Here is an 11,057-nt window from a genome sequence, read left to right on the forward strand (position 1 = left end):
AGTATTTAGTCAGCCACCAATTGTGCAAGTTCTCCCACTTAAAAAGTTGAGAGAGGCCTGTAATTTTCATCATAGGTACACGTCAACTATGACAGACAAAATGCGAATTTTTTTCTCCAGAAAATCACATTGTAGGATTTTTAACGAATTTATTTGCAAATTATGGTGGAAAAGAAGTATTTGGTCAATAACAAAAGTTTCTCAATACTTTGTTATATACCCTTTGTTGGCAATGACACAGGTCAAATGTTTTCTGTAAGTCTTCACAAGGTTTTCACACACTGTTGCTGGTATTTTGGCCCATTCCTCCATGCAGATCTCCTCTAGAGCAGTGATGTTTTGGAGCTGACGCTGGGCAACACGGACTTTCAACTCCCTCCAAAGATTTTCTATGGGGTTGAGATCTGGAGACTGGCTAGGCCACTCCAGGACCTTGAAATGCTTCTTACGAAGCCACTCCTTCGTTGCCCGGGCGGTGTGTTTGGGATCATTGTCATGCTGAAAGACCCAGCCACGTTTCATCTTCAATGCCCTTGCTGATGGAAGGAGGTTTTCACTCAAAATCTCACGATACATGGCCCCATTCATTCTTTCCTTTACACGGATCAGTCGTCCTGGTCCCTTTGCAGAAAAACAGCCCCAAAGCATGATGTTTCCACCCCCATGCTTCACAGTAGGTATGGTGTTCTTTGGATGCAACTCAGCATTCTTTGTCCTCCAAACACGACGAGTTGAGTTTTTACTAAAAAGTTATATTTTGGTTTCATCTGACCATATAACATTCTCCCAATCCTCTTCTGGATCATCCAAATGCACTCTAGCAAACTTCAGACGGGCCTAGACATGTACTGGCTTAAGCAGGGGGACACGTCTTGCACTGCAGGATTTGAGTCCCTGGCGGCGTAGTGTGTTACTGATGGTAGGCTTTGTTACTTTGGTCCCAGCTCTCTGCAGGTCATTCACTAGGTCCCCCCGTGTGGTTCTGGGATTTTCGCTCACCGTTCTTGTGATAATTTTGACCCCACAGGGTGAGATCTTGCGTGGAGCCCCAGATCGAGGGAGATTATCAGTGGTCTTGTATGTCTTCCATTTCCTAATAATTGCTCCCACAGTTGATTTCTTCAAACCAAGCTGCTTACCTATTGCAGATTCAGTCTTCCCAGCCTGGTGCAGGTCTACAATTTTGTTTCTGGTGTCCTTTGACAGCTCTTTGGGCTTGGCCATAGTGGAGTTTGGAGTGTGACTGTTTGAGGTTGTGGACAGGTGTCTTTTATACTGATAACAAGTTCAAACAGGTGCCATTAATACAGGTAACGAGTGGAGGACAGAGGAGCCTCTTAAAGAAGAAGTTACAGGTCTGTGAGAGCCAGAAATCTTGCTTGTTTGTAGGTGACCAAATACTTATTTTCCACCATAATTTGCAAATAAATTCATAAAAAATCCTACAATGTGATTTTCTGGATTTTTTTTCTGGATTTTTTTTCCTCAATTTGTCTGTCATAGTTGACGTGTACCTATGATGAAAATTACAGCCCTCTCTCATCTTTTTAAGTGGGAGAACTTGCACAACTTGCACAATTGGTGGTTGGTGGCTCCGCAGGTAATATGACACATTACATTACAATGGAACGATTTGATTAGTGTAATGTTGGCTAGCTACATAGTTGTATTTGTATCAAAGATAAAGGTGTAGTATAGAGTAACTATCGAGGTTAGCTAGCCAGCTACATTCGTTCGCAGCGACGCCGTTTTTCAAACAAAGTCAACACCGCAGCCATTGCTAGCTAGCCAACACTACCAGCTACCAGCTAGCAGTACTGTAGCAACTAAATACAATATCCTTTTAGCCAGCTACATTCGTTCGCAGCGATGCCGTTTTTCAAACAAAGTCATCACCGCAGCCATTGCTAGCTAGCCAACGCTACCAGCTAGCAGTACTATAGCAACTAAATACAATATAATTTTAGCCAGCTACATTCGTTCGCAGCGACGCCGTTTTTCAAACAAAGTCAACACAGCAGCCATTGCTAGCTAGCCAACAATACCAGCTAACAGTACTGTAGCAGCTAAATACAATATCTTTGTGCTAGCTAGCCAACGTTTAATTATTGCTGCGTTATAAAAGGAACTAGACACAGACACGAATTATCTGTTTAGTGTGTTAACACACTATTGGTAGTTTGTTGTAACCAAGTATTGGTGCTAAACCGTGTGTTATTGGATGCTAGCATGATAGTTAGCTATGGCGTCATAGTTAGCTAGCTGAATAAAGTAAGTTGAGTCTATTCCTTGAAACATTGAACCGCTGTAGTTTACAACAATTCTAATTTCTAAAGTGGAAGTTGGGAGAGTTTTATTCGGGTGTTTCAGTGAAACAATTATAGTTTCTGAGGTGGAAGTTGGGAGAGTTATATTTGGGAGTTGTGGTGAGGGAGGCCCCGCTCTCTCCTTTCCCAGATGTTTAGTTCATTTCATTCCGATCTCCTCTGCATTATTGTAGCCATTTGCTACAGCCTGTCAACGATGCCTCTGCCTATCCCTGTTCTCTCCTGGTGGTCCCTGCACGCACCACACACCTGGAGTTCCAGGTCTCAGGCAGCCTCTGGAACTGCCGTTCTGCTGCCAACAAGGCTGACTTCATCCCAGCCTATGCTACCCTCCAGTCCCTCGACTTCCTGGCGCTGACGGAAACATGGATTACCACTGAAAACACTGCTACTCCTACTGCTCTCTCCTCGTCTGACCATCTGTTCTCGCATACCCCGAGAGCATCTGGTCAGAGGGGTGGTGGCACAGGAATCCTCATCTCTCCCAAGTGGACATTCTCAATTTTTCCCCTAACCCATCTGTCTATCTCCTCATTTGAATTCCATGCTGTCACAGTCACTAGCCCATTTAAGCTTTATATCCTTGTCATCTATCGCCCTCCAGGTTCCCTTGGAGAGTTCATCAATGAGCTTGACGCCTTGATAAGTTCCTTTCCTGAGGATGGCTCACCCCTCACAGTTTTGGGGGATTTCAACCTCCCTACGTCTACATTTGACTCATTTCTCTCTGCCTCCTTCTTTCCACTCCTCTCCTCTTTTGACCTCACCCTCTCACCGTCCCCCCCCTACTCACAAGGCAGGCAATACGCTTGACCTCATCTTTACTAGATGCTGCTCTTCTACTAATCTCACTGCAACTCCCCTCCATGTCTCCGACCACTACTTTGTATCCTTTTCTCTCTCGCTCTCCTCCAACACTACTCACTCTGCCCCTACACAGATGGTAATGCGCCGCCGCAACCTTCGCTCTCTCTCTCCCACTACTCTCTCCTCTTCCATCCTATCATCTCTTCCCTCTAATCAATCCTTCTCCCTCCAATCTCCTGATTCTGCCTCCTCAACCCTCCTCTCCTCCCTTTCTGCATCCTTTGACTCTCTATGTCCCCTATCCTCCCGGCCGGCTCGGTCCTCCCCTCCAGCTCCGTGGCTTGATGACTCATTGCGAGCTCACAGAACAGAGCTCCGGGCAGCTGAGCGGAAATGGAAGAAAACTAGACTCCCTGCGGACCTGGCATCTTTTCACTCCCTCCTCTCTACATTTTCTTAATCTGTTTCTGCTGCTAAGGCCACTTTCTACCACTCTAAATTCCAAGCATCTGCCTCTAACCCTAGGAAGCTCTTTGCCACATTCTCCTCCCTGCTGAATCCTCCCCCCCCCCCTCCTCCCTCTCTGTGGATGACTTCGTCAACCACTTTGAAAAGAAGGTTGACGACATCCGATCCTCGTTTGTTAAGTCTAATGACACTGCTGGTCCTGCTCACACTGCCCTACCCTATGCTTTGACTTCTTTCTCCCCTCTCTCTCCAGATAAAATCTCGCGACTTGTGACTGCAGGCCGCCCAACAACCTGCCCGCTTGACCCCATCCCCTCCTCTCTTCTCCAGACCATCTCCGGTGACCTTCTCCCCTACCTCACCTCGCTGATCAACTCATCCTTGACCGCTGGCTATGTCCCTTCCGTCTTCAAGAGAGCGAGAGTTGCACCCCTTCTCAAAAAACCAACACTCGATCCCTCAGATGTCAACAACTACAGACCAATATCCCTTCTTTCTTTTCTTTCCAAAACTATTGAGCGTGCTGTCTTTAGCCAACTCTCTTGCTATCTCTCTCAGAATGACCTTCTTGATCCAAACCAATCAGGTTTCAGGACTGGTCATTCAACTGAGACTGCTCTTCTCTGTGTCACGGAGGCTCTCCGCACTGCTAAAGCTAACTCTCTCTCCTCTGCTCTTGTCCTTCTAGACCTGTCTGCTGCCTTTGATACTGTGAACCATCAGATCCTCCTCTCCACCCTCTCCGAGCTGGGCATCTCCGGCGCGGCTCACTCTTGGATTGCGTCCTACCTGACCGGTCGCTCCTACCAAGTGGCGTGGCGAGAAGTTGTCTCCGCACCACGTGCTCTCACCACTGGTGTCCCCCAGGGCTCAGTTCTAGGCCCTCTCCTATTCTCGCTATACACCAAGTCACTTGGCTCTGTCATATCCTCACATGGCCTCTCCTATCATTGCTACGCTGACGATACACAACTAATCTTCTCCTTTCCCCCTTCTGATAACCAGGTGGCGAATCGCATCTCTGCATGTCTGGCAGACATATCAGTATGGATGACGGATCACCACCTCAAGCTGAACCTTGGCAAGACGGAGCTGCTCTTCCTCCCGGGGAAGGACTGCCCGTTCCATGATCTCGCCATCACGGTTGACAACTCTGTTGTGTCCTCCTCCCAGAGTGCGAAGAGCCTTGGCGTGACCCTGGACAACACCCTGTCGTTCTCCGCTAACATCAAGGCGGTGACCCGATCCTGCAGGTTCATGCTCTACAACATTCGGAGAGTACGACCCTGCCTTACACAGGAAGCGGCACAGGTCCTAATCCAGGCACTTGTCATCTCCCGTCTGGATTACTGCAACTCGCTGTTTGCTGGGCTCCCTGCCTGTGCCATTAAACCCCTACAACTCATCCAGAATGCCGCAGCCCGTCTGGTGTTCAACCTTCCCAAGTTCTCTCACGTCACCCCGCTCCTCCGCACACTCCACTGGCTTCCAGTTGAAGCTCGCATCTGTTACAAGACCATGGTGCTTGCCTTTGGAGCTGTGAGGGGAACGGCACCTCCGTACCTTCAGGCTCTGATCAGTCCCTACACCCAAACGAGGGCATTGCGTTCATCCACCTCTGGCCTGCTGGCTCCCCTTCCTCTGCGGAAGCATAGTTCCCGCTCAGCCCAGTCAAAACTGTTCGCTGCTCTGGCACCCCAATGGTGGAACAAGCTCCCTCACGACGCCAGGACAGCGGAGTCACTCACCACCTTCCGGAGACATTTGAAACCCCACCTCTTTAAGGAATACCTGGGATAGGATAAAGTAATCCTTCTACCCCCCCCCCCCAAAAAAAAATAATAATATATAATAATAATAATTTGTAAAGTGGTTATCCCACTGGCTATAGGGTGAATGCACCAATTTGTAAGTCGCTCTGGATAAGAGCGTCTGCTAAATGACGTAAATGTAAATGTAAATGGAATATATACACATATATATTTGCGAGAAAAAAAACATATGGGGGATTGGAAGTGATGCAGACAATTACATTGATGGAAGTTACAATCTATCTTTAATATTAAAGTTGATCAACACCCTAGAGAAAAAAAAAAAAAAAAAAAAAAACAATTGACTTGATTAACTTAATAGATATTAAAGGGGCAATCTGCTGTTCAAACAAAGGTCCACCCATCACTGTTTAAAGCTTCTGGGAAACAGTTCTCAAATGCATAGACAGAGCTATTGATGCAAGGACTTTCCATGATCCATTATGCCACAATTTAACCATGTTTTGAGGCCATACTGTGTTTGTTTACAATTACATTGTTTACAAACAATGGAGTAATTCATGCATATATTTCGGATTCTGATGGGGTATGACAGTTGTACTCATGAGGCATTTATACGTTTTCAAGAATCAATGAATATACACTCAGTGTACAAAACATAGACTGACCAGGTGAATCCAGGTGAAGGTTATGATCCCTTATTGATGTCACCTTTTAAATCCACTTCAATCAGTGTAGATGAAGGGGAGGAGACAGGTTAAAGAAGGATTTTTAAGCCTTGAGACAATTGAGACATGGATTGTGCATGTATGCCATTCGGAGGGTGAATGGGCAAGACAAAATATTTAAGTCCCTTTGAACGGGGTATGGTAGTAGGTGCAAGGCGCACTGGTTTGAGTGTGTTAAGAACTGCAACGCTGCTGGGTTTTTCATGCTCAACAGTTTCCCATGTGATTCAAGAATGCACCTTGTGGAGCAGAGGGGGACTGTGAAGTGACACACACAGGTATAGCCACACGCATATGCACATCGGCGCTAGCACACACACTCTACTCATATGTACATTGTAATTGTAATATAGTTGTATGGTGGTATCATACATTTTGTGTTGTAGATATGTAGTGGTGTAACAATGTTATATGATGTACTGTTTTATCTTTTGTTTTAGGTGTAATGTAAGTGCCTTATTGTGTTTGGACCCCAGGAAGAGTAGCTGCTGCCAAATACAAATGGTCCACCACCCAAAGGACATCCAGCCAAGTTGATACAAGTGTGGGAAGCATTGGAGTCAACATGGGCCAGCATCCCCGTGGAACACTTTCGACACCTTGTAGAGTCCAGTCCATGCCCCGACGAACTGAGGCTGTTCTGAGGGCAAAGGGGGGTGCAACTCAATATTAGGAAGGTGTTCTTAATGTTTTGTACACTCAGTGTATTTCTCAATTGGTAATTGAAGCGCGCTTACCATTCGCCATTCAAGTTCATATAGGAAACAGTAGGCAGGCTTCAGCGTGTCACACCCTAATGTTTTGTATACTCAGTGTATATGTAATACATTTAAATGTCCAAAAATGGATGTATCAATCGCAAATTGACCTTTTTTAAGTAATTCACTGAAAAAAAACTTTATTGGGGGATGATTTATCATTTTCAATAGCCTTCTGGATGCTGACACAGTATTGCTTTAGCTTTAATGTGCTACCAGTTGATACAGGTATTTGATACAAGTCCAATTCCGCTCTCCTTTTGCCAAAGTTTAAATGTATTTATTTGAGTATAAGGGAATTTTCATCCTGCATGTGCCCTCACACGTTTCACCAATCCCTCTCAGAAATATCCTCAGATATGCTGTTGTATTAAAGGTGCGTTCCATAACATTTCCAAATAATGTCTATCATACAGTATCTGTGCAGTAAAGGCACAGAATTCCAGAACATCATTTGAAGCTAGTTTACTAACAGAATGGCCGAAATAGCCCCAAATTAAGCAATCAATCTTATAGATGAAAAAGTACTTTCCATCATTGCAGTTCAAATTCCACTATTACTGAGAACAAAAGGCTTGTTGGGAGAAAGGGAACTTTGACTTCCAGCTGCAGCAATTTAAGTGCATTATTAAAGAGGTCATATAAAGACTTTTCTGTGCTGAAGGGTCATTTCAACTCAATTCAAGGCTGTCTTGGGCAATGAAGTATGTATGTAAGGTACCGTAATGTACCATTTATGTAGCATAGTCTTAACATGGGAGAGTTGACATGAAAACTCTGACTTTTCCTCGGTTTACATATTGTGGTACACACACATGCAGGCAGGCAGGCACACGCAGGCAGTCACACACAAACACACACACAAAAACACACACATAGCCACACACACACACACTTACTATCTGGGAATCTGAGTTATTGAGTTATGGGTGGCATGGAGGAATATTCCTTAATGTTTCTAAACAGTGGTGTGTGCACTTTGCCCAGAGATGACGTAATGACACCATGTAATGACAGTGGTTAAAGCCATGTAATGACAGTGGTTAAAGCGCCAAACATGCTTAGAAGCTTACATTTCTTAGTCTAATGTGATGTATTCACTCTGAAAACATAGTGGCCTAGGGTTGTTCCAACAACTATTATTCTACTGTACAGCAGACAACTGTTGTTATGGGACAATAAACTGGCTTCAGCAGAAAAGAGCCAAGAAACACATCGTTTTTTTTGTTCCCTTGGTTATGGTTATGGATAATAGTCTGTCACTAATCAGATTTATGTCCAACATGTATTATTTTGTACGTGCAGTTTTCCTCCTGTCCAAGATGGATACAATAAAATAAGAGGATAAGATGTAATTAGATGAATAAACAGTTCAGTCTCAGTTTAACTCAGAGAATATATTTACCTGAAGATCATTTTCATTGATTTAAATGGAACACACCCACCCACATTCAGTCCTTGAACTGAGCTGCCAAGAGATGAGAATTATTGTCTTATCTCATATCTGTCTACACATTGTATTTTAAAGTACATTTACATTACATTTACGTCATTTAGCAGACGCTCTTATCCAGAGCGACTTACAAATTGGTGCATTCACCTTATAGCCAGTGGGATAACCACTTTACAATGTATATATATTTTTTTTTTTGGGGGGTGGGGTAAGGGTGGGGGTAGAAGGATTACTTTATCCTATCCCAGGTATTCCTTAAAGAGGTGGGGTTTCAAATATCTCCGGAAGGTGGTGAGTGACTCCGCTGTCCTGGCGTCGTGAGGGAGCTTGTTCCACCATTGGGGTGCCAGAGCAGCGAACAGTTTTGACTGGGCTGAGCGGGAACTGTGCTTCCGCAGAGGTAGGGGAGCCAGCAGGCCAGAGGTGGATGAACGCAATGCCCTCGTTTGGGTGTAGGGACTGATCAGAGCCTGAAGGTACGGAGGTGCCGTTCCCCTCACAGCTCCGTAGGCAAGCACCATGGTCTTGTAGCAGATGCAAGCTTCAACTGGAAGCCAGTGGAGTGTGCGGAGGAGCGGGGTGACGTGAGAGAACTTGGGAAGGTTGAACACCAGACGGGCTGCGGCATTCTGGATGAGTTGTAGGGGTTTAATGGCACAGGCAGGGAGCCCAGCCAACAGCGAGTTGCAGTAATCCAGACGGGAGATGACAAGTGCCTGGATTAGGACCTGTGCCGCTTCCTGTGTAAGGCAGGGTCGTACTCTCCGAATGTTGTAGAGCATGAACCTACAGGATCGGGTCACCGCCTTGATGTTAGCGGAGAACGACAGGGTGTTGTCCAGGGTCACGCCAAGGCTCTTCGCACTCTGGGAGGAGGACACAACGGAGTTGTCAACTGTGATGGCGAGATCATGGAACGGGCAGTCCTTCCCTGGGAGGAAGAGCAGCTCCGTCTTGCCAAGGTTCAGCTTGAGGTGGTGATCCGTCATCCATACTGATATGTCTGCCAGACATGCAGAGATGCGATTTGCCACCTGGTTATCAGAAGGGGGAAAGGAGAAGATTAGTTGTGTGTCGTCTGCGTAGCAATGATAGGAGAGGCTATGTGAGGATATGACAGAGCCAAGTGACTTGGTGTATAGCGAGAATAGGAGAGGGCCTAGAACTGAGCCCTGGGGGACACCAGTGGTGAGAGCACATGGTGCGGAGACAGCTTCTCGCAAACGCCACTTGGTAGGAGCGACCGGTCAGGTAGGACGCAATCCAAGAGTGAGCCGCGCCGGAGATGCCCAGCTCGGAGAGGGTGGAGAGGAGGATCTGATGGTTCACAGTATCAAAGGCAGCAGACAGGTCTAGAAGGACAAGAGCAGAGGAGAGAGAGTTAGCTTTAGCAGTGCGGAGAGCCTCCGTATTCACACACACGCGCGCACACACACACACACACACACACACACACACACACACACACACACACACTCACACACACACACACACACACACACACACACACACACACACAAACACACACACACACACACACACACACACTATCTCTGTCGCTATCTCTCTGATGAATGTGTAGACACCAGTCAGATAAGGGAATGAAGCAGGGAACTGTGCCTGTTGCTGTTGGTGATTCATACATATTACATTGACTAGCTTACAGTTATAGTTGGCTTGCTTAATGTTTAAGTAATGCAAGGTTAATACAAAGCCATTTCAGGGGTTACATTTTGTTTTGCTCTGGGATCAATCATTTGTAATCTCTTCAAAGAGGTTCGGATGTTTTGAAACAATTCACTCTATCAGAAAAAGTTGTTCGTATTCCAAAATCTGTAATTTGCTCTGTCAGAAAAAAAAAGTTTTGTGGGAGGGAGGGGGGAGGTGTGCTCTTACATTAAGATGGAGTTAATGGGTCGTGTTCATTAGGGCATACTGTAGCGACATTTGTGCAATGGAAAAGGAATATGAGCGTCTCGTATTAGAAACATTCAGATTGTACCTCCCCGTTTTCTTCAGATTATGGTTACTGAACACCACCCAGGCCCTTATGCAGGTATTTGACTGACAAGGCTCTTCATTGTCTTTCTCTTCAATAGACTTCAGCACAACCCAAACAAGGGAGAGGTGGGATGGGTGAGGCATTCTCAGGTGAATGTGATGACCACGTGACCGGGTGCCCAATGGATCAACAGAGAAATAAGTAACACTCGAAAAGCCAGCAGTGCCTAAAGGGCTGAGGGTGGGATGGGGTGGGAGATGCACTGAATGTACAAAACATTAGGAACACCGTCCTAATATTGAGTTGCACACCCTTTTGCCCTCAGAACAGCCTCAATTTGTCAGGGCATGGACTACAAGGTGTTGAAAGCATTCCACAGGGATGCTGGCCCATGTTGACTCCAATGCTTCCCACAGTTGTGTCAAGCTGGCTGGATTTGCTTTGGGTGGTGGATCATTCTTGATACACGGGAAAGGAAAATGAAGGAAAGGGGGATACAAAGTGTTAAGCGTTAAAAACCGGTGCTCCTGGTACCTACTATCATACCCTGTTCAAAGGCACTGAAATAATTTGTTTTGCCCATTCACCCTCTGAATGGCACACATACACAATCCAAATCTCAATTGTCTCAAGGCTTAAAAATCCTTCCCTTCATCTCCCTTTCCCCTCTCTCTCTCTTTCTCTTTCTCTCTCTCTTTCTCTCTCTCTCTCTCTCTCTCTCTCTCTCTCTCTCTAGCTCTCT

Source organism: Coregonus lavaretus (assembly GCF_964263955.1).
Source record: "Coregonus lavaretus genome assembly, chromosome: 30".
NCBI lineage: Eukaryota > Metazoa > Chordata > Actinopteri > Salmoniformes > Salmonidae > Coregonus > Coregonus lavaretus.